The sequence below is a fragment of the Anabrus simplex genome, chromosome 9 (assembly GCF_040414725.1).
Source record: "Anabrus simplex isolate iqAnaSimp1 chromosome 9, ASM4041472v1, whole genome shotgun sequence".
In the NCBI taxonomy this organism is placed as follows: Eukaryota; Metazoa; Arthropoda; class Insecta; order Orthoptera; family Tettigoniidae; genus Anabrus; species Anabrus simplex.
Window position 1 is genome coordinate 158,827,599 of NC_090273.1, and position 25,560 is coordinate 158,853,158.

Sequence of the window (25,560 nt, forward strand, 5' to 3'; positions counted from 1 at the left end):
ACTCAGCTCCGAGCCTCTAAAATTAATCAATAAAGGTTAAATACCCGAAACGGCCACAAATCGAACCCATGCCCCCCTGGACCAAAGGTCAGCACGCTCAGCGTTTAGCAGTGGAGCTGGATATCTTATTAGTAATAATAACAACCAGTGGCTATTCTGAAGAACCACCTACACATTGCTTAGCCCTAACAATGTTACAGACTTACGTAGAATATAGCATAGTATCGTGGTGGTCGTGGGGGTGGTGGTAGTGGTGGTATTTATTGGATAAAGAGGCGTACAACTGGGCATCCATCCCCTATATATAACACTAATCAGAGAGAAAAATGAAAGGGATCCGACACTTCTAAAAATGAAGATATCGGCCAAAGGAAGACAAGCCAGGTTTACGAAGATTCACTAGGATTCGGAAAAATAATACTGTCGGGTTCAGAAAAGAACAACAGTTGACCAGGGGAGTTCAGACAGGATAGATGAAAGTGAGGAGCGTGACACAAGTATATAGAAGCAATGCCAGGACTCAGAAAAGGGCGCCGTGCCCGACAAACGACGCTCCCAAATTCGGAGCGGTGGTGGTGGTGGTGGTGATTTTTGCTTTAAGAAGAAGTACAACTAGGTAATCATCCTCTCTGAACAAATTAAGTGGAAAAGAAAATTAAAATAAAAACAAAATTATATCTTCAACAAAGGAATTTGGAAGCGTAGTACAAAATAAACCAAAAAATGTATTGAATTAGGCCGAAAAATAACTAACGATTCGAAAGCGAACTTGCATTCCCTGAGTAACAGTAAACTTGTGATTTATATGCCCTTGATTAATCCACTGTCGCACATAAAGCGGATGACAAGATCACCAGTAGTCGCGTCATCGGCTAGTATGCATTCGAATGTTTCCTGCTTGCGATTCCCAGCAAGCCAAGATGGTTCGACGTAGCTGAGAACAAATATCTTTAGCAGGTCTTACAGGTAACAGTACCGCTTCCTTTGCAGCTTCATCCACAAGTTCATTACCCGCAATACCAAATTGGCTTGGAAGCCACACGAAAGTGATTCTGGGGCCAGCATCACATAGCCTCACTAGAGGGTCATGAATCTGCAGCACCAGTGGGTTTTGGGAGAAACAGGTTTTAGTAGACTGCAGAGAGCTTAACGAGTCGGTACACATAAGAAAGTGGCTTCTTTCGTCAAGCAGTGCAAACTAATAATAATGTTATTTGTTTTACGTCCCACTAACTACTCTTTTACGGTTTTCGGAGACGCCGAGGTGCCGGAATTTAGTCCCGCAGGAGTTCTTTTACGTGCCAGTAAATCTACCGACACGAGGCTGACGTATTTGAGCACCTTCAAATACCACCGGACTGAGCCAGGATCGAACCTGCCAAGTTGGGGTCAGAAGGCCAGCGCCTTAACCGTCTGAGCCACTCAGCCCGGCGCAGTGCAAACTGCAGAGCCTCTATGATGGCGTAAAGCTCCGCAGTACACACGCTACATACTCTAGGAAGCGAGGTGTTAGTGCTCATATCATCGGTGACGAAAGAGCAACCAACATTTTCTCCGAATGTAGAACCATCCGTGAAAATATGTCTTGCGGCCAGATACTGTTGAACGAAGTCCTGGAAACACCTCCGATAACGGAGGAATCCGTGCTCATCTTGGGTCCAGGGGGTATATCTAGACGTATATCCGGTCGCGGAACTAACCAAGTAGGAACCTCGCTAAAAGTCTGTTCAGGACAACCACCGATATCTATATTTAATTCACGACACAAGCTATCAATTCGAAACCCGACCGGCCGTGTGGCATTCGGCCGGTTTTGGTACCTTTGATGGTATTGGGTAATAAAGGGACATTGATATCTTGGATGTAGCGGCATTTCACGAATTTTGACAGCGTACGTCAGGAGTAACTGCTGCCTCCTCATTCGTAAAGATGGAACCCCCGCTTCAGCGAGTAGACTTGGAATGGGGCTAGCGCGGAATATTTCCGTTGCCAGCCTAACTCCACAATGGTGAACACAGTCTAAAACGTTCAGCGTAGATTTTGATGCTAAGCCATAATCCGCACTACCATAGTGCAATCGGGAGAGAACCGTTGCCGTGTAGAAACGCAGCATCACCATACGGTCAGCCCCCCACGAAGTACCCCTGAGAAACTTATGTATGTTTCATATAGGAAAGCTTCAGCTGACGGATTTGGGGCAGCCACATTATTCTCTTATCAAAATGGAGACCCAGGAATCTGCAGGTGTCTACCTCTGGTAAGACACTGTTTCGCAAGCGGAGCTTGGCTCACGATGCAAAAGCCGACGTCGACAGAAGTATACAACTGAGGGTTTCGCCGCTGAAAATCGAAAACCATGTTGCAGGGCTCATCTGTCGACTCGGTTAATAGCTTGCTGTAACTGTCTCCCAGCAAATGATAACCTTCCGAAGCTGTAATATAGAGCTAAGTTGTCTATACACAGTGATGGAATGACTGCGGGCCTACCAACTGACCCTATGGCGTTGATGCCGACTGCGAACAGCGTGACACTAGGCCCCCTGAAAGGTGCTCGATCGTCTGACCAGACGATCGGCGGCAGACCGATGAGAACGAAACACACTGGTAGTTAAATAAGAGACCTTACTTTTCCATAGCCCACAAAAGACTTCGGTTAACCACCCTTTCAAATAGCTTACAAAGGCCCTTAATAAGGCATATTGGCCTATAACTATCCAGATATTTTGGATCTTTACCTGGCTTGAGAATTGGAATCACATTTCTCTCACGCCATTGTGATGGTTACACCCCCTCACTCGATTTTCTATTGAATAGGATGAGGATATACTTGAGATATCTCTCACTCAAATGTTTCAGCATTTGATTGTGGATTTTGTTCGGTCCAGGAGCTGTGTCTCTGCATAGCGCGAGTGCATTCCGCAACTCCCACTCCGTGAAAGGCACGTTGTAGAGATGCGAAGCACTAGAGGCGAAAGAGAGGTGGTGTGCCTCTGCTTCGCGCTTAAATGGCAGAAATGCAGAGTCGTATCTCTCATCTGCGAAAAATGACACAATGTGTTCTGCAATGGCTGAAGGAATTGTAACTATATCTCCATTAATGGAGATTCCGGGGTCTGAGGGCAAGTTCTGTACTTCGACAATACTGCGGAGTTTTGTCCACCCTTGTGATGACGGAGTAAGTGCCGTCATGGGAGACAGGTACTTTTCCCACGTATCTTTCTTACTTTCTCGAATTAAAAAACAGGCCATCGCGGGCAGACATTTAAATATGATATGATTGGCCATCGTATGATTCCGACAATAATGCTTAAAATCCCGTCGGCGATCACGTATGGCTGCTGCAATTTCGTCGGTCCAACATGAGACCTGTTTCCGTTGTGGAATACCGGACGAGGAAGCAATTGTTTCCGCTTCAGCAGCCAGAATTCCAGTAGTAATGGAAGAAACGTAGAATGCTTGCCCTTTGTTCGGTTCACTACTTGCCATTTCCGCCTTTCTTGTCGGTACTGTCGTCACCGGCCACGACGATGGGTGATTCAGTCCCTATCGTCTTCTTAGAGTACGGAGACGCTATGGCTGGATATTCCGTGGACGGTGATCTCATTGATCGCGAGCGGTGGACTTTCTTCCTGGAAGAACTTCGTTCCCCAGAAAGTGATCGAGTAGTGGGACATCGTGTTTCCTCACTCTTGCCCAACGTTTTCGGACATTTTGGTGGAAGCCTGGCAGACGAATTGCCAGGCTTTTGGTGGGGGGTGTCCCGGAAACACCGATCTCGTTGGAGAAGGTCCCTTCTCCAAATGTGCAGGGGAGTATTTATTTTTCCCTTTCTCCTCCTTTTTTCTTCCCAGTTGAAGGATGGCTGGAAGGTGATTTTCCATTCTTTGTTGACGAAGTCATTTTCCCCACCCTTGTGGGGGAGAATTTCCTAGCCGAATGTGTCTGGGAAGAATTCTTCCCAGACGTTGATTGTTGAACGATTACTTTCTGGGTACTTGATGTTTGCGGAACTGATGTTGGGACAGAGGGTACAAAACGTGCGGGTGATATACGTACACTAGCGGCCTTTTCTGCAAACGAGACGGAGAATTCTGGAGTTGCCATTAATTTACACTACTTACATGCTTCTGGATAAGTGACTTTATCCAGAATCTTAATCTGGATCTTTTCCTCCAGCTTAAATGTAAGTCATTCCTTGGACCGAGGACGTGTTCTCCAGTGCAGTTAACGCATACTGGTGTTGGTGTGCACTCCGCACCGGCATGCGCCCCTTTTCCACATGCACCGCAATATCGCTGATCCCTGGCAACGTGGTGAGGTATGACCAAACCGCTGGCAGTTGTAGCACCTCATAGGAGAAGGAAAATATGGCCGAACAGTAAGTGTGTACATGGCTACCTTAATTTGTTCGGGCATTTTCCCAACATCAAAAGTTTAGATGAAAGCCCCCGTGTAATAGCGGTTGCCACCGACACGTCGCTTAAGACGTTTAACATCGGACACACCTCTACGAACAAGGCTCCGTATAAGGTTATCATTGGAGGCCTTAATCAAGTCCCTAAAAAGGTAAATATTTTGCAGGAGTTAAGGAACTTGTAGCTCTCAATCCTAACTGGCACTGGCCCGAAAATTGTTGGTTCCAATAATTTTTACTCTGACAGAACGTATTAGTCTTGTTGAGTACGCTACCATGCTACAATTTCCTCATTTCAGCTACTTCACCAACAAGACCTTCCAAGGCATTGCTTCTCAGGAACGGGTTCTCTTGAAGAAAGGTCTGACCATCGATTCTGGTCGCAATCAGAAGTCGTGGCAGACGCTCTTGATAAACGTCCTCGTTTTGACCTACGACGAAACGTTTAAGTTTCCTAACTGAACAATTAAAAGACCATCCATCACCTCGCCACGACCCGAAACTTGTGATTGGGAGAGGTTGAACCTTCATAGAACTTTACTACCCGAGGCAGAGAGGTTGGATTGACAGAAAGAGGAATGAAATTTAAGAAGATGAGAATAGAAGGGTAGAAATAGCAATGAAGAACAAAGAGCACAGACACCTCGCAGGCAACTCGGGGGAAACCTTGGTAGTCTTTTCCCTACACCAAGGCCAATCCAGCATTGGTACCCTGAGCTGGCATAGCCCTCGGGATCAACAAGCACACAAGCTCCCACACCGACGTCAAGGTCTTGATGTCCCTATGGTGGGCTAATTTCTGAGCCTCTGGGGCACTTTTAGTCATATCTTAAGTCAGGCAGGTGATAACGTATGTGTTATTCTATCGCCTTACCCACAGGGGTACATATAGTATCCTTATCTGAAAAGATATCACTATAAATAGATGTTTTGGTTTTTCTGCCATAATGCTATATATGAATGGAACTCCAACATTCAGTTTATATTATTCTTTCTCTGGTCAATCTCTAAGCACCTGCTTTATATGAACATTCATCGCATGTACGAATTATTAACACAATTCACAATAGTTATTTAAGTTACTCCTTCTAATTTTGTATACGGCATGTATCACAAATTATGAAATTATGAAACAATTACAATAAATAATACCCTCTCCCTAATCTATGATTTTTGAGATTAAGGGAGACGGGTATCTTGAATCTTGATATAGTATCCTTTCAAATATCTCAGGATGTTCGTTTCGAATTCGTGCATGCACTTCTCGTAAAAAATCTTTGTCTAACTCAAATCCAGACTTGGATCAGATCATAATAAAACAATTGTAGTGACTGACTATAGGTTGCACCGACTGCATATAATATTTTATGCACCCTCCAGGACAAAGACTAATTCGATATAGAGTAACCTGCATCCTGTCGCTTCCCTTGCGCTCCCAGCCTTCTCCCATTGCATAGTCGCCGCAAGGCATAATGCGACTGTGGCAGTGTTTCGTTGTTGTTGTTGTTGTTGTTGTTGTTGTTGTTGTTGATGTTGGTCGTGGTAGTGATTACTGTTTTAAGAATGGCGCTTATGGTGTTGGTGATTAATTTTTTGAGAAGTAGTACAACTAGGCAACCATCCTCCTTATAACACTAATCAGATAGAAAAAGTGAAGGAATCGGCCAAGGAAAGACAAGGTGTGGGCCCCATGGTCGCCATTCCACGTTCCCAAGTTGAGAGGTACTGGAGCAGGCAAGGGATACCGTGGGTGTATTTTACTGCCACCACTCACATTGGGTTGAATAGTCTGAAATACTTATGATCCACGGTATGTTGTGATAGAAGTTTAGAAATTACAGATAGCACACTTAGTTCTCGTGAAGACAGAAGAATAAATCTTAGACTAAAGGGAATGCCGATAAGTGCACTGTGAAACCTGCAGTGATATGTGGAGTAGATACATGGGCAACAAGGCCTGAAGTTAGAGGTCACTCAAGTGAAAATACTGCCCTGGATGGACCTTATCAAGAACTGCTTCATATGATAAGCGATAGCACTAAAGTGACTGAAGCAAAATGTAAAGTTCAAGACAAGGTCACTCGCTGCGCAGGAGTGACCTGGAGGCGGGAGGCGGAAGATGGATAGACGATCTGAGGGAGAAGCAGTAAGTTGAAAACGATGGTTGGGTCAGAGGAAATGGAAACAATCCGTCAAAAATCGGAACCTGAGCTAGTCATATATCTGAAAAGACGCAGTTAAAATGTTCTTCCTTGTGTGATATTGTGTTCTATGTATGGGGCAACTGTGATATTCTGTAAAGACTACGTCGATGATTGAGGTCCATGTAAATCTCACTCTTATATGCGATTCGGTGGAGCAGAGCTATCAAATTACACAGGTCCTTGAAGAAGTAGTGGTGATTATTGTCTCAAGAGGAGGTACAACAACGCAACCATCCTCTAATCAGATAGAAAATGTCAAAGCGATCCCACACTTCGAAAAATGAAGGTATCGGCCAAAGAAAGTGAAGAGCAACGAAGAGCGTGAAAATGAAAGACGTCCTAGGCCTCGGAAATCTAATGCCGTCGGGGTCGGAAAAGAACAAGAGTTCACCAAGGGATGTCGGATAGGATAGATGAAAGTGAGGAGCCTGACGCAAGTACGTGGAAATAATGCCAGGACTTAGCCGAGGGACCCGTGCTCGACTACTCACGCTCCAAGATGAGAACCCCTGGGGCCCCTTTTAGTCACCTCTTACGACAGTGTGCAGGGGATACCGTGGGTGTTATTCTACACACCCTCTCTCACCCACCACCCATAGGGGCACCTTGAAGAAGTGGAAGGTAAAGGTTTCTACTGCTCTCATTCTCGGTACTAAGCATTAGGTCCTTCCTGCCACATATTAACCTAGTACTCGTTTTTTGTGTGGGCTGAGTGAACCTCACCAGAATTTGGAAACTCTCTTCTAAATATTACGACTTCGTGACTGGGAATCGACTGCACGTTCTTACGGGAGACGCGCAGCCCCTTCTACATGATTAAAATAGTTTATTTTGAGCTGTGGTATCTCGTTCTGCACCGCTAGGCGCCTTCCGCTGGAACCAGATACGATCACCCCATAACCGGTTTTGGCACCGCCAGCGCGCCCGGCAGCTGGGATACTCAAATCACGTGGCGTGATCGTATCTGCGCATTAGTCATTCAGAACATCACGGTGACAAAAGTAACGGAACGCATGTGGAAGTGTAGCCGACATCACAGCTGGTTGCTGTTTCCTGAACAGCTACGCTGGCTGATTGTCTACCAGCCGCAAATAGTTCATGGGTTCGGTCCTGACTGAGGTGGTGGTGGTGATTATTGTTTTAAGAGGAAGTACAACTATGCAACCATCCTCTATATAACACTAATCAGAGGGAAACAATGGAAGGGATCCGACATTTCGAAAAATGAAAATATCGGCCAAGGAAAGACAAGGGCCACGAAGGGCTCGAAAACCTAACACCGTCGGGGTCAGAAAAGAACAAGTGTTGGCCAAGGGAGGTCGGATAGGGTAGATGAAAGTGAGGAGCCTGGCACAAGTAAGTGGAAGCGATGCCAGGACTCAGCTAAGGGCCCCGTGGTCGCCAACCCACGTTCCCAAGTTAAGAGCCTCTCTGGCCCCTTTTAGTCACATCTTACGACAGATAGGGGATACCGTGGGTGTTATTCTCCCGACCTCACCCACAGGGTGTCGGGCCTCGGGGGTGGCAACCAATTAGCTAACCACTGGACCACAGAGGCGGTCGATGTACAAACCTGCCTGAATGAATGAATGAACTCCGTGGTTTATCAATAATAAATTACTTGTCTTAGTATAAAAGAACCTCGTTTAAGCGGATTAAATGGGACCGGAACAGATCCGGATTATCGAAAATGCGGATAATCTGGAAAAACTAAAAAACTAGTAACTTACAGTAAATGCTATAATCTATTAACATAAGTTGTTCAGTAATACCCTTGTTTATTGTACAAAAAATACAACAACACCTTTCTTACATTTACATTTACATTTACATTTTTTCTGTTTTACATTTGTATAGCGTTTGCACACAGCACGCAGCCGGTGTGGTAAACAGGCAATCAGTTTGTTGCCTCTCCATGAGTCATTGTTTCTTCTGATGGAGCGCCGCTTTCATTTTCCAATTCAAAATCAGTAAATTATTAGTGCGTTCCATTCAGAAGAGCGTGGATTCGAATCCCACCTCGGCCGTCCTGGGAATGGTTTTCTACGGTTTCTCATGCTCAATTTCAGGCCAATGCCGGGACGGTACCTTTGATAGACAGTAGCCGAATTACTTCCAATTCCTGTCCTTAACTATCCTTGGCGGAAAAAAACATTCAATAAGAATCGACCCCGTAAAAGAAATACTGTGCAATTAAAAATACATTCCTATTAATTTCTATCCGGAAAACCGGAAATCCGGATTAATGAAGGCCGGATAAACGAGGTTCATGTGTATCGTGTCCTTTGACGAAGCTTGAGCGCAATCTTGGTGAACTCAGCTCAGTTCTCTGCCGCCCTCAGGAGGGTATAGAAACTCAACTTCTTCTACCTCGGGCAGGCTAACTTTCAATTTTGTATTCTAAAATTAGCTACAGAATGTTGTACTTGTCATTCCTCATATGTCCACCTTACATTTCAATTCTCAACACTTCTGCATATGACTTACAGTAGGACATCGTTGTCGGTGGTATGAGGTGGTGGTGGTGATTATTGTTTAAAGAAGAAGTACATCTAGGCAACCAATCTCTATATAACACTAATGAGAGAGAAAGTATGAAAAATGAAGATATCGGCCAAAGGAAGACAAGGGCCACGAAGAGTGTGAAAATGAGAGGCCTCGCAACTTAATACCGTCGGGGTCAGAAAAGAACAAGAGGTGACCTAGAGAGGTCGGATAGGACACCAAAAAGTGAGCAGCTTGGCACAAGCAAGTGGAAACATTGCGAGGACTCAGCTAAGGGCCCCGTCGTCGCCTATCGATGCTCGCTACTTAAGCGACTCTCCGACCCGTTTTTGTAACCTCTTCCCATGACGAATATAAGAACAAAAATGTGAGGACTCCTCGAGTTCAATCGCGCCCCGCCAGGCAGCGCTAGAGTGAGCAAGCTTCACAGTACGGATCACCTGGTCTTCGGAACGATGCCAGAGAAAACGTATTACTCCGTAAGTAAGAAGCATAAACACTGTCTTTTAAAAAGCAATGAGAGATTACTATTAAAATAATACGGCAGGGTGCAATGGAAAAAATTCATACAAGGAAATAAGAGCTACGTCCTTCATCACATGTTGCCGAAAGCAAGCCACAGGTTATTAGAGTGTAGGCTGCATCACTGCCTTCGAGGTGTACAGGCCGTACTGTACATCCGATGACGTCACACTAAGAGGCGAACTGCTTCCTCCGTCCGACCCGTGTAATGCAAGGACATGATGCGTCTGTACCTTTTGTAATTATGAAATATTTACAAATGTTGCATTAACATTACAGAGATCACTAAAACCTGTAATCGCATCATAACTCGTAAGTCAGGTTTATATAATTTGAGGAGAAGTAGGTTTGAAGTGCGATCTACGCGGTCAAATTTTCAATGTTTTACTCGTCAATGTACCAAACAAATAATTATTATGCATTAATACAAATATGGAGACAACAAACGTGCAATAATAAACTTTACTTCCATACCTCTAGATGGCCATAAATACAGTAGCTTTCTTGTTGTTGTTGACACTTCTGGCACTATCCTTCGAAAACTTTCTTGAGACCTTTTTTTCTGTACAAACATTTGTATCATTTCTTCTTTAGGAATAGCCCATGTTTTCCCAAATATTAATGCACTGATCAGCCAGAACTATTATTTACTTCCCACATTCACGGAAACTGCCGAGGAATGGTTTTTACTCGCATTAATTTTGAGGAGAAAAGGCAGCGCGTATCCAATATTACGAACCCAAGAAATAACCATATGTTGGTTCCATTGGTTACTGTCCACTTTTATACTTGTTTTTATCAACAGTAGAACGCTCTGTTGTAAATCTGTCTGACAAAAAAGTGAAAAACAGAACTCATCATCAGCTCTAGAAAATGAGTGAAATACCCCTTATATTTCGTAACAGTACTTTTTCGTTTGGGATTTTCGTTTTTCATAAAGGTAACCTGCCCCCAAACGAAGAAAATTAAAATATGAATGTCTATTTACTTGTATAGTTGTATTTTCGTGTGGTACGCGCAAGTTCATAGCATTGTGGCAAATGCGAACTTTCACACACTGTATTTAAATTTGTAGCACATTATATTTCCATAAAAACGTGTTATACGATAACAATTAAATGAATAAATTACACGAGAAGTATTACGTCCCTTAAATTTACACACTCACCACGTGAAGTTACCATGCCTAAGCTAAACTATGAGGTCTCATCATCTTAATAACAGCTGTTTACGTAAATCCTGATTTAATAAATTTAATGAAAAACATGCAATATACTTAAATATAAATTTTTGTCTTTCAACGGTCACAATTACCTAAGAATCCCCCCAATCCTTATGAATTACATTCACAAGTACAATCTGTAACATTCGCTTAGCTCGCCTCAATTGATCAGCTGATTGGCTTGGCGCGCTTTCTCCAGTACGGCCTGTATATTGCGAAGGCAGTGGCTGCATATACAAATAAATGGCACATGACTCCCAGCACATCAAAACAAACCCCCATGGACAACCAATTCAATTTATCGCTTATTGGACTTTCGATAGCTTGCATGAAGATTTGGCGGATGTTCGAGATGTAAGTCGAGCCCCGCTGTTGGCAGCGCTGAACATGGTTTTTCGTCGTTTCCCATTTTTATACCAGGGAAATGCCGGTGCTGTACCTTAATTAAGGCCACGGCCGCCCTTTTTCCATTCCTAGGCCTTTCCTATCCCATCGTCACCATAATACCTATTTGTGTCGATGCGACGCAAAACAAAATGCAAACTTAGAAATTAAAGTCTCTACAACGAAATATTCAAGACCGTCATTGCGAGGGTTGTCCTTTATAACGCTCACAGTACTGCTTCAAAACTATCGACGAATTCCTCGTCAAATTTTTTAAATAGTTTGATTTCTTATTAACTAATAACCTGGCTGAAGAATGTGTACCAAGCTCGATAGCTGCAGTCGTTTAAGTGAGGCCAGTGTCCAGTAATCGGGAGATAGTGGATTCGAGCCCCACTGTCGGCAGCCCTGAAGATGGTTTTCCGTGTTTTCCCATTTTCACACCAGGCAAATGCCGGGGCTGTACCTTAATTAAGGCCACGGCCGCTTCCTTCCACTTTCTATGCCTTTCCTATCCCATCGTCGCCATAAGACACATCTGTGTCGGTGCGACGTAAAGCAAATAAGAAAAAACTAAACAAAAAAGAAATAATGTGTAGTGATAATGGACATCGCTCCCCATCATTCCAGTAAGTAATGATAGCAAAGAAAATGGCTTCTTTTCTGTCTGTGAGAAACAAGCGAGAAGTGGGAAAATTCGTGTGTAGCCTAAGATAAATGCCTTAGAAAATTGAGCGCGTTACAGTGACAGAGAAGTCATGTGACCGGGAAATTAGTGGAGTGTCATCATCACCTTCACACCCTGGCCAGTAATGATGTGGAATTTATTTCGTTGTTCTTTGCATGATTAATAATTAACTTCTTTCATTCTAGCGCTAGTAAGTGGGCATTGTGTGTTTTCAATTCTTGTGCACTTATTAGCAGCGTGCATTAGTAATTTGTGTGCGTTTCTTCACACTGTATAACATTTTACAAGCGATATATGGGGCGGATGGAGCCCTTCAGGTGTCGAGTGTTGGTCACTTGGTTTGGGAAGTGTCAGTTTAGAACAGAGCATTTCGTCCCGTGGCCGTGCGAAGTTCTCCCAGTCACTCTTGATGACTGCGGCGATACCAGACTTTGAAATGGAGCCACAAAATAATGAAAGAAACACGTCGTTCTCAGTTCACGTTGTTTGAGATAAGATATTTGTATTCTTTGCAGTTTGTGTTCGGATACAATGAAGAGAAGGTCTACAACCTCAACTAATTTGTAAGGTACGTAATAAATTAAAATTTGCACTATTACATTTTAAGAGGTGCTTTAGAAACATTTCTAATATAAGACAGAGTCGAGGCAGATAAACTGTGGCTTTTGGTTGCTTAGGTTTAAATTATCTGATAAACTCTTGAACAATAGAATCATGTTTACCGGGAATGACTTCAGTTAGGTTGAACGCATACTGTACATCTGTTTGGTAAATTATCTATGTCTTCACTCGTGATAAAACTCTCTCGCCATTTGTATGGTACTTGTTATCCTCGGACGCCTAATACTATCTTCGGGAATTCAGTGAACAGGGAAAGTTACACAACACTAAGACAGCGTGTAAAATCAAGCAGAAAACTTGTTGAATTATGTAAGTGGATTACCTAATGTTTGCTGAACGAATAGCAGGAAATGAACTTTTTTCAAAAAATGGAAATACTGTCATCCCCATCCAAGGAATTGCAAATCGTAACTTGCAAATTGCAACACAAAAATTATGTCTTAGTTTTGATTGTTTATGTCCATCGCAATATTAATCAAACCGGAAAATCGTGATAATATAGGTTTTATGAATGCTGTACTCCAATCAGCATTTCATTGAGTGGTGGAGGAAAGTTCTGAAATCACAATTGAACGCCACTGCTCCCTTAGATGTGTTCGCTTTCTCGCTTCACCGTGACGTATGCTTGCTACGTAAGCTGCCCTCATTTACGTCAGACCAGCCCGGCCGTCTCATCGGGCGCCCAGCCTAGCACCTCTGGTTTGGAAGGTAAGATGTCTAGAAACATTCTAAATACCTCCTGGAGAGGTGCCAGTGAGGCTGCCGTGCTTTAGCACCTGAGTTATTCAGCTAGATGAATTAGTACTGTCCAGGGCTAAAGAGAAAATGACATGTCGGATAGGAGAGAAGAATGTAGGCGATATGAATTATAGACCCGTACAAATTTCATCCCCTGGGAGATGATGAGATAGACCTTCATTACCCTCGTTTCATTATTACGTTATTTATGGGTTGGTTTAGATGAGGTCACGTAACTGTCGATAGCGGTTTGAATACGCCCCATTATCCCCCGCTGCATCTCGTCCATATATTACAATAGCAACGAAGTTTGCTTAAATTAAAATGGATTGTCACAGCTTTAAACGGCTCCTTAAATAATGATCACCACAAACGATTTGACAGTTTATTAATAGCCCCTGGCAGTAACGTCAAAATAACAACACAAAAGGTGGGTCAAGCGTGGCTAACCTCTGATGACAGAGACCGTCCGTCCGCTTTCAACGCACTGGGGGAAATTCAATGCATGAGGCTAGAAAATGCTACTTCGACTGCTAATAGTAATATCTTTTGTTATTTGTTTCAGGTCGCACCGACACAGGCAGGTCCTATGGTGATGAGATGAAATGGCGTATGGCTTTTAGTGCCGGCAGTGTCCGAGGACATGTTCGGCTCGCCAGGTGCAGGTCTTTTTTGATTTGACTCCCCTAGGCGACCTGCGCGTCGTGAGGAGGATGAAATGATGATGAAGACAACACATAGACCCAGCCCCCGTGCCAGCGAAATTAACCAATGATGGTCAAAATTCCCGACCCTGCCGGGAATCGAACCCGGGACCCCTGTGACCAAAAGCCAGCACGCTAACCATTTAGCCATGGAGCCGGACCCAGTGGTGATGCTGCGATAGGAAAGAGCTAGGATTAGAAAGGAAACGACCGTGGTCTTAATTCAGGTAAAACCCTGTGTGAAAATGAAAAAAGCCACGGTAAGCCAACATCATGGTTGCTGACAGAAAATTCTTGGCGGTGATTATTGTTTAAAGAGGAAGTGCAACTAGGCAACCATCTTCTACATAACACTAATCAGAAAGAGAAAATGGATGGAATCCGACACTTCGAAAAATGAAGATATCGGCCAAAGAAAGGCAAGTTGCACTATGGGTGCGAAATTGAAAGATTCCGTATGCCCCGAATGCTTGATTACCTTCAGGATTGGAAAAGTAAAAGGTGGTAATGGTGGTGATTATTTTTAAGAGGAAATACGACTAGGTAACGATCCTCTATTAACACTAATCAGCGAGAAAATGTGGAAGGGATCGAACACTTCGAAAAATGAAGATATTGGTCAAAGAAAGTCAAGGGCCTCGAAGAATGTGAAAATGAAAGGCTCCGTAGGCCTCCAGTGCTCTAAAGCCGTCGGGGTCGGAAAAGAACAAGAGCTGACCACGGGTGGTCGGATAGGAGAGATGGAAGTGAGGAGCCTGGCACAAGTAAGTGGAAGCAATGTCAGGACTGAGCTAAGAGACCCGTGATCGCCAACCCACTTTCCCAAGTTTGTAGTCCTGGGGCCCCTTTTAGTCACATCTTACGACAGGCAGTGGATGCCATGGGTGTTGTTCTAACGCACAGTGGGTAATTTCCAGCATCCAGCCGGCCAAAAATGATATTTTCAACCCTTGTCTTTGGTGCGCATTTTCTGTGAGTCGTCTTTATAAGACTTTTGGGTACAGTTATTAGGTACTGAAAAGTCGCGCTGTCTGATTATCTAATCTCAGCGAAGGCCTAAAGCGGCTCTCCTCCGTTAGAGCATCTTATTCTGGCGAGACGAGCGCGCAGTTATTATCTGAGGGCTCAGAAAAGACGTCAGAACTAAATATTTCTTTAGCTTGCAATGTGATTATATTATATGAAGGTGTGTGTTTTGCATAGTATGTAGCATTTTCTGAAAATTACTATATTGTTGTCCGAAATATGCACTTAAAATTCAGGTACACGATGTCCAAGCGCTATATAATTATACAAATTTGAACTGATTTTCAAAATAGATTGCCTTTGATTTCCGCAATGAAAGTCTTTTGGATGAGTTATCTATATTTTAATGAATAGAAAACTGTGACTTTTTGCTGCGACCAGGCGCGACCAAAAGATTAATAAATTCTTTTCAGAAGCCATGCACTCTGTAACCCGTAGGTCGGTTTTCGAGCTGTTGAGGAACAGCAGGGAATATAAGAGGAACGATGATATTGTGAATGTTGTAATTGAACATTTACGCTTTGAGGATTGTTCCGAGGATATATCCAAGTCAATAAGGAAATCTGTCAGTATTTCATGTGCTAAAATTCGATCACGCTGGACAAAATATAGTAGAAAAAGGGTCAAATTCCTGAAGTACGATAAAAGATTGTTCGAGCAGAGAATGAGCCTTGCAGAAGGACGTGCAACACAACAATGTCAGGATGAGCCTGCCAGTACTATAGCTCATTCCATGTTAAGAAAACAGTATTGCTCTTATGACAACAGGGTTGCCATATCGAACGGCTCCGCTCAACGCCATCACGGCAATACGGCGGCACATAAATTTGTGAAATTCAGTATGTAAGTTCAAGACAAAAGGCTGAAGAAACTAAGCTACAAATTACTTTTATGAACTAAAGGCGACGTGGGGTTTACAGAGGCCTCTTTTGCTTTGTACAGAATCAGAGGTAAACTACGGCACATAAGAAACCTCAGCACTGAAATAGAAGGCACATTGCGAGAGAAAATAGACAAATAATTTTATGGGCTCGAGGGGGGGGATGTATTTAATTCCATGTAATAAATTTATCCAGACAATAAAAGCTAGAAAACAGACGCAATGACTACAAAAGATCACAGTATTAATGTTAAAGAAATAAATCACACACCTGGGCTTATCGCATAACTCTCATTCAACACAATACATTTATGCACTGATTTAAAGCCTAAATTACACACGCAATAAATAAATAAATAAATAAATACAGAAGTTCAGGGAGGAAACGCTTCTATTGGTTGGTCCGAAGCAAAGTGCTGGCAATACCAATGATGAAAACCGCTAGAAGATTCTTCAGAGAGGCTTCCACTTCTACGGATATTACTGGAGTAGACATAAATTTAATAAACCATCTACGTGCCATCGTAGAAACTCTTTCGTGTGGGTATGCCATTGATAAAGTGTCATTTGACATGTACGCAAAGGAAACTATACAATTATACTTACAAGAATACAAATCGTACTACATGCCTGTAGGTTTGCACAAACTCTTGGGACATGGAGAGGAGGTTATTAGGCACTGTATTATACTTATTGGACAACTCTCCCAGGAAGCCCAGGAGACCAGGAAAAAATAATAGGAAACCTTCCAGAAAGACACAAATACTACCTTTTCCATAGGCTGCTTATATCATCGGACACTTATATTACCAGCTTAGGGAAATCAAGGAGGAGGAAGTTGATTTCGCTTTCACGAGAAGTGCTCAACTCACTGTCTGAGCCTCCTGTATCTGTTTCTGCCGAAGGAGATAATGACAGTGACGATAGCGATTCTGATGCAACTGCATCTAATGAATAAATTGTTTGGCAAGTACATGTATTCCTGTACCTATTTTTAAACATACTAAACAGCATGTCCCACTATTAACATCCATTTCATTTCTTAAAGCTATAACAAAAATGATTAAAATTACAAAGGTTACTAATTCTATTCCTGGCGTAGTAATTTATTCTTTGTGCTTTATTGACCACACTCTTAATTATCTCCAATAATAGCAGTTACATACTAAGTAAATCGGTCCATTAGTTCCCGAGATACGATTTTTGGGCGACTAGATTCCTGAAATTACGCACTGTGGCCCCCACCGACAGGGGCTAGTACTCTCAAGGCAACCACGATCGTTAAGTTGGACATAGTCTGATTCCTGTATTTATTTCTGGGTTAGTTTCTACTTTAGGAAGAAAAATGAAAATCTTTATAACTGTCAAGTTCTTCATTCTGTCGAAACTAATTGAGTATAACACAAATTTATAAAACATCTGAAAATGAAAATTATTATTATTAACGGATTATTCTTGTAAAAGATACCATTAATTAAAAACAGAATGACAGGTTTCGTTCTTCAAATAACATTATGAGATTCTATCAATTACAATTCATTATTTATTTCAATATATATTATTATTTAATGGGTAGTATTAAGAAATGTAAAGACATAAATATTTACTTTCGTTTTATAGCCTTCTAATATTTGGATGTTAGAACTTAATGGAGAGCTCCTGCAGTGCTTGCTCTCTCTTAATTAGTGCAGCAGAGAGTGCAAGGTGGTGCAACGGTCTGTCATTGGCGTGAGACCAAATGGATAGTCTGTAGGTAACTTTCCGTTACGTCATGTTCCGGTAATGTCATCGGCTTTCACGGAATGGTACTAGCTTCATTATTATTATGCCGACTAAGAAGTGGGATTGAACTCATTTAGCTGATGTTTTTGCTGTCTTCATCTCCCGAAACCCCTTCATCCTCTGATTAAATTTTTCTTGCGTTTTTCTCTTCAGGTGTTGGTTTTGTTTACAAATGGGTGATTATCGATTATTGTTCAGAATTTACATCTATCCCATACAATTTCCTCGGTGACGTTGATTTCCTTGAGGTTTGTTTCAGTTTCACGAAACCAGTTGTTCTTGGTTCTTAATGAAAGGGTAAGGTTGAAAATTGTTTTAGTCATTCTTCCCTTGCTCATCCTGAAAATAAGCCCGTAGAATTGCAATCGCCTTTTCCTGATGGCCTGTGAGATTTTCCCGCCATGACAATATATTTCCTGAGATTTCCCTTCATTCAGATTCCATCTCTACCAACTGGCCGTAAGATTTTCGGTAGAATTTTCCTTTATTTCTTTTCTATGCCTTTCATTAATGATCTACGACCCAAGTATTATTATTACTTCTCTTTTCGTTTCACTCTGTTTGCGGTTCGTGGGTGTTTCTGGTATAATAACTGTTTTATAATGTTTAATTTTGGACTTCCATGAAAGGGATTTCTTGTTGTATGTACCTTTTGTTAAGTGGAAGGTCAGTTCAAGTTTATTTTTACTGGGTTCCATTGTTTTGCTTTCCACAGTATCCAACTAATCCATTCCCCGAGACATTTGCAGTATTTTACTATTTAAATATTTGTTCCTGGTCTTTGAGGTATTTATGTGGGTGTTTGTTATTATTATTATTATTATTATTATTATTATTATTATTATTATTATTATTATTATTATTATTATTATTATTACCATCGAATTTTTTAATTTGATTTTTGAAATAATTTATTGGTTATTTAATGAGCTGGCTAGTTATACAAGTAACGTTCTGTAACGTCATGTTCCGATGACTTAGTCGCTGATGAGCTTTAATATCTAATATTAACAGTTTGGTTACTGGAACTTGGCAGTGCGTCAGTATTCATTGAATGACCTACATGGCAAAATGTGTGAGGCTACCTATATTCAGTAAAAAGTAATCGCCTGTAAGTACCTGACTTCCGGTTAAACACATTCTGACTTTAAGAGGAGCGAGACGAATTTCGCAAGCCAACGTCATTCTCAGGACAGTGACTTCCGCACTATGAGATGAAGTCGTGTGATAAAAGTGTGTAACGCATCGCTGTTAGCGTTTTCTGCAAATCACAGGAAGTAACTTGGTGTGCATATTAATGTAATCTGTTATCGATACAAGTCCGCTTTTAGGTGGGTGGCTTGTAATTGGCCGCGTTAACCGGAGAAGGAATGGTTCGTGTCTATATCAACCGATGGCTCCTCACGTATATCCTTGCGTGTGTTCGATTCCCCCTAGGATCTACCATCAGCTGTCACTGAAAATGAGGGTCGTGCTGCAGTACAGCTAGGGAGGTGGTGGTGGTGATTATTGTTTAAAGCTGGTGATAGTGGTGATTATTGTTTTAAGAGGAAGTACAACTAGGCAACCATCCTCTATATAACACTAATCAGAGGGAAAAATGGAACGGATCCGACACTTCGAAAAATGAAGATATCGGCCAAAGGAAGACAACGACCACGAAGGGCGTGAAAATTAAAGACTCCCTAGGCCTCCAGTCGGGATCGGAAAAGAACAAGAGTTGACCAAGAGAGGTCGGATAGGATGGATGAAAGTGAGGAGCCTGGCACAAGTAATTGGAAGCAGTGCCAGGACTCAGCTAAGGGCCCCGTGGTCGCCAACCCACCCTCCATAGTTTGAAGCCCCTGGGACCTCTTTTAGTCGCCTCTTACGACAAGCAGGGGATACCATGGGTCTTATTCTACTGCCCCTACCCACAGTGGGATAACTGAAGACTGCGAGTATTGTCACTGGGAACGAATATAAGCTTAGGAAAGGAAATTCCAGCTGATAGTTTCGAGGACTTTGCCCACCTGGGCTCACCACTCCGCGCCGGAACGAATCCCCAAGCGAAATTTTCTTTCCTCCTTTTGTCAGCTCTATGTTTCTCGTCACTCTTATCATCATTTTAGTTACAGCAAGAAAGAAAACCCTGATTCCTTCCGCAACTATCGCCTAACTGATCGCGCCGAAGCTCTCTCTGGATATTCTACAAGGCGGTGGACAGCAGAACGTTCAGCGCGGTGCTCTCAAGTACTATGTGACAACCAGGGCCGGATTTTTAGGAGTTAATTTTTCAAAAATTTCGTGAACATAATATCAAATATCGTATTTATAATTTTAAATATTTAAGTAATTTCGTAAATATTCCGTAATAATTTTTAGTGCAATACTTTTATGCACGATAATTTTAAATCATTGAATGATTTTTACAAGACGTAACATTTGATTAGTTTGATTTTCCTGGTGTTTCTAAAATTACTTCGTAGACCGGAAATAACACAATTAAGGTCTTTCAGATTTCTCCTAAGAGATATTATGATCTCTTTGGTACTTGAAAAGTTTTAACAATCTCAACACGTAAGCGGCGCTGTCGGTACAAATTTCTTTTAAATTTGACTAAATTATATTTAAATATTGTTTGATTTTACTGCCGCTTGGTTCGTTGCTGCTTCTAGAAACGAACGGGGACCAAAGTTTCTGTGCTGATTTCCCTTCTATAGTTCCAATAAGTGCAACAAATACAGACTTTCATCACAAAATATTATGAATGTTTTATCTGTAAGATCTTCAACAATACTCATCCTAGTTTCCGCGGCGCATTCCCGCCTCAATCAGTTTGCAGTGAGAAGATCTCCAGATCCTGACATACTTCGTCATCCTCGCCCTCACTGCAGAATGGTCCAATTTCAAGGGGATATTTGCATAAAATAATAATTGATATTATTTCCATCCTGCACCTCCTTGTCTTTCATTTTAAAATAGACTTTTTTAAATAGCAGTGACGTAGCCAGGCCGGGGGAGGGGATTTCACTCCATCTTTGACCATATTACTGAGACATGCAGCGCTGACAGTAGTATGCTAGAAAGCATCTCAACCTAGAAGCAGATGCTATTATATTTGCGAAGTTATTTTTGCCCTTCAACTTTACGTTGTTTTAGCAAAGAGGGGTACTAAAACACAAACCCCCTCCATGTCTATGCCACTCTTTGCACTCGTTAGCTGAACACTATTTAAATGCCGTTTACTTTTAGTGTGCTTTTCACATGAGTCGTGCCTCGTTTGCACTCAACTCTTGTATTGCAGAGTTTACACATTAATATAATTATTAGTACCACTTGCCACGAAACCATATTTCTTGAATTCACGATTTCATGCCATTTCGGTCACAAAGACGGAAGCAAACTAATGTAATGTTTGGACCAAGTAGGCCTACCTGAAGTAGTTCTCATCTTCTGAGAAATGTAGAAATACAGTACACCTCCATTACTGTTTTGTTGGAAATGTTATTTAATGTTTTTCGTACGTATTCTGTTAAAACTACAGGACTGGCCGGTTGCCATCAGTTCACCCTGTCTGGGGATTGGCAAACTGTACTGTAAAAACAACGATTGTGGAGGCGAAGGGAAAATCCAAGAAAATAATAGAAGTTCATGTCGTACCTTCCATTACTCTTGCAGCTAATAAATAATAATTTGCTTAAAAACGAGTGTATTTCTGAATAAACGAAAATAAAAGGATGAGGGAAACTACGTCATCGATGGTCCTACAGGTTGAAAATGAGAACAATGTACCTTTCCAAATTCCTTTTCAATCAACACCTTCAAAAATGAATATATTTGCTGAAAATGAATGTGGACAAAAATGCCACTTTTCGGTTTTGTCGTCTAAATAAACACTTCCGCAGAAAAGATCAATTATCGTGAGAGTTCGCGATAAAATTACAACCATGAATTAATCAGGTTTAGGATAAATCGCCCAAACGCGTCTTGTTGCATCTCTCCGTTGCATTTCGCACTTACCGCTCATATATATATATATATAAAACTGGCCCTGGTGATAATGTTAAATGCTGTGGAGACGAAATCTCTTCATACTGTGAAAACAGCGCGGGAGGAGGGAATGGCTGGAGGAGGTATGCAAACGATAGTGGATTTCTTAAAACTATGAAGAACGTGTTATAGTCAGGGCAATTATGACCTAAAAGTAATACACAAATGACAATAAAGATTAAATACGACAGAAAGCATTTGAATTTATTGCATGGCACAGCTAATATGCCGGGGAAGGACAGTATTTAATATTGTTAAAATATGTTTTAACTTGAATTAATTTCGTAGAATATGCAGTACATAATTAAATTAATAGCAATTCCATTAAATGTATGTTGAAGTGTCTCTATATGCAGTAGGGTGTGCAAGGAAAACTTAGTGCAGATTCATTGTTTGTTGTCTGCTAGTACAGACTTACACATCTCCAGGCGGTGGTGGTGATTGATGTACACTGGGTAACTATCCTCTATTAACACTATCAGAGGGAAAACTGAATAACCCTTCGGAAAACGAAGATATCGGCCAAAGAAAGACAAGAGTCACGTAGGAAGTGAAAATGAAGGAGGCGGTGATCATTCTTTTAAGAGGAAGTAGAACTAGGCTACCATCCTCTACAATACTAATCGAGAGAAAATGTGGAAGAGATCCGATAATTTGAAAAATGAAGGTATCGGCGAAAGAAAGACAAGGGCCACGAAGGGCGTGAAAATGAAAGACTCCCTAGGTATCGGGTGCTCTAATACCGACGGGGTAGAAAAAGAACAAGTGTTGACCAAGGGAGATTGGATAGTATAGATGAAAGTGAGGCGCCTGACACAAGTAAGTGGAAGCATTGCCAGGACTCAGCTACGGGCCCCGTGGTTACCAACCCACGATACATAGATTCGGAGCGCCTGGGGCGCCTTTTTTTCTCTTCTTACAGCAGGTAAAGGATACCGTGGGTGTTATTCAACCGCCCCCACCCACAGGTGGGAGAGGAAAAGGGAAATGAAGAAGAAGGAGTTCTTGGTGAGAATATACATATCGTTGACTACTGCATTTACCCAGAAAGTGCAGTGCAATATTTCGATCCTTATCGGCGAAATGCGCTAACGGAGAATTTCACACTCTCCAGTTTGAGCGGCCCCCCTTTGGTCAGTTAATGATGATATTGTCTCAGTTTGTGGCACGTGTAACCCAGAAATATACGTCTTGTGGTCAAGCAGTCTCGATCTCAAGGGACGATAGACCGGCGACCGGCCAGGGCTGTGTCGTCATCTCCAGGGAGTAGGAACATCTCCTGCAGCAAACAGACTACGTAACGTACTCGAGCGCTGCTCCGTCGCACAGAATCCTTCAGGAACATAGTTGATTATTCAAACACACGGTACAGAAAGCTATTTATTTTGTAAGCCCACAGGACTCGAGGCTTGAAAAGCACGTGCGAGTATGACATTGCTTCCGTATGTTGCAATGTGTTAGAAGGCTCTCGGTTACAAAGTGTCTAGAAATGCAGTAATAGGCTGATGGGTAAATTCACGTGGAAAGGGCGAATGCTGACCAATGAAAATGATTGTTCGTCCATTTCTAGGATCGTAGTATGTAAGTGCAAATGGTTTCTAGAGGACCCGCTGCAATCGCTGTTGACGATTAAGATGCCAGATACCATACCACCTGGACTACATTTGAGAAATAAAAAAGATACGCCTCACCCCAGGATTGACCACTCGACCTCCTCATGCTAACCCAAAACTCTATCCACTGCACCAACTCTACAGCACAACCAACATGTGCTGACAGAGGTAGTGCGCGAATTGGGGTTCACTCTGTATATAGATTTAATAGCAGGATTCTTCTTGTTAATCTGGTTATCCTCCAGGGTCGGCTTTTCCCTCGGACTCGGCGAGGGATCCCACCTCTACCGCCTCAACGGCAGTGTCCTGGAGCTTCAGACTCTGGGTCAGGGGATACAACTGGGGAGGATGACCAGTACATCGCCCAGGCGGCCTCACCTGCTATGCGGAACAGGGGTCTTGCGGGGGGATGGGAAGATTGGAAGAGATAGACAAGGAAGCGGCCGTGGCCTTGAATTGGGTACCATCCCGGCATTTGCCTGGAGGAGAAGTGGGAAACCACGGGAAACCACTTCCAGGATGGCTGAGGTGGGAATCGAACCCGCCTCTACTCACGTGACCTCCCGAGGCTGAGTGGACACCGTTCCAGCCCTCGTACCACATTTCAAATTTTGTGGCAGAGCCGGGAATCGAACCCGGGCCTCCGGGGGTGGCAACTAATCAGCAGCTAATCACACTAACCACTACACCACAGAGGCGGACCTAATAGCAGTATTGCCAGCCAAAAAAAAAAATATCGTTACGAGTCGGAGGAAAAATCACTACAGTACATTCCGATACGTTAAATGAACATAAGATGGTAACTATTTCTCTGGTAAACAGTTGTAGGTCCATAAATCTAAACTTCTTCATGGATGAATCCTAGTGTGCACAGAGAGAAGCCTTCTGAAAGTGTTTAACAGTGCTTATTGCGGTGCCATAAACACATAAGCAATCTACGAAAATGTAACAAAGTCATGTTTACAATTCATTTTTCATTACACATTTGTATTAAATATCGTTATTCAAAATAATATATTAATTAGCCTATCATGCTTGACATCATCGTATATGCTTCTAAAATTTCTTTTCATATACTGTATGTCTCTTTTTTCCTGTGATACGAAACACTTTATTGCCTTTGCGATTACTGTTTACTGGGCAACCATACTCTATATAACACTAATTAGAGATAAAAAATGGGCCCGACTCATTGGCTGAATGCTTAGCGTTTAGGTCTTCGGTTCAGAGGGTTCGATTACCGGCCGGGTCGGGGATTTTAATCGTGTTTGATTAATTCTTCTGGATCGGAGACTGGGAGTTTGTTCCAACACTTTCCTCTTCATATTCAGACAACATACTACACTACCAACCAGTACAGAAACACGCAATAGTGATTGCATCTTTTCACATACAGTAAGGTTGGCGTCAGGGAGGTCATCCGGCCGTAAAACAGGGCCAAATCCACATGTGCGCACAGTTCGCACCGGCGACCCCACAAGTGTCGGAAGAGCGGTAGAAGATGAAGAAGAGAGAAAAAATGGAAGGGATTCGACACTTCGAATTAAAAAGGTATCGGCCAAAGAAAGCCAATGGTCAGACTCCCTAGGCCTCGAATGCTCTGATGCCGTGGGGGACGGAAAAGGACAAGAGTTGACTAAGGGAGGTCGGATACGATAGATGCAGGTGAGGAGCCTGGCACAACTGGATGCAATGCCAGGACTCAGCTTAAGGCCCGATGGTCACCAATCCATGCTCCAACGTTAAGAGCCCTTTAGCCACCTGCTACGCCAGGCAGGAGATACCGCCCGTAACGTTAGGCCCTGCAGACTCCTCTAGCGCAGTGACACATTAGTACCGAGAAGAATAATTGCCGCTTGGTTGCATCTAGCAGCTGAATGTAACATAACAGTCTCCCAAGACCTCGACACGCTCCTCACAAAAGACTTGCACCAAATTATTGAAAAATAATAACAGAATATCATATTTAAGTTAGAATGTTACATTTTGATGTATATTGTACCTCTTTTCGCGCATTCATTCGCTAACAACGTATAGTTCCTACAATAACTTGGTGTGCTAACAATCAGTCAACTCATTTTCGAAGGAGCTCTCTTTGCGCGTACCTCGGCGTATTTGTTCACATGATTAGACAATATACTGTACTGCGTTAGTCCTACTTGCTGCAATTACGTTTATATTAGTTAAAAATGAAAACCTACAACCTGTTTTTTCCAGCCCTTGAC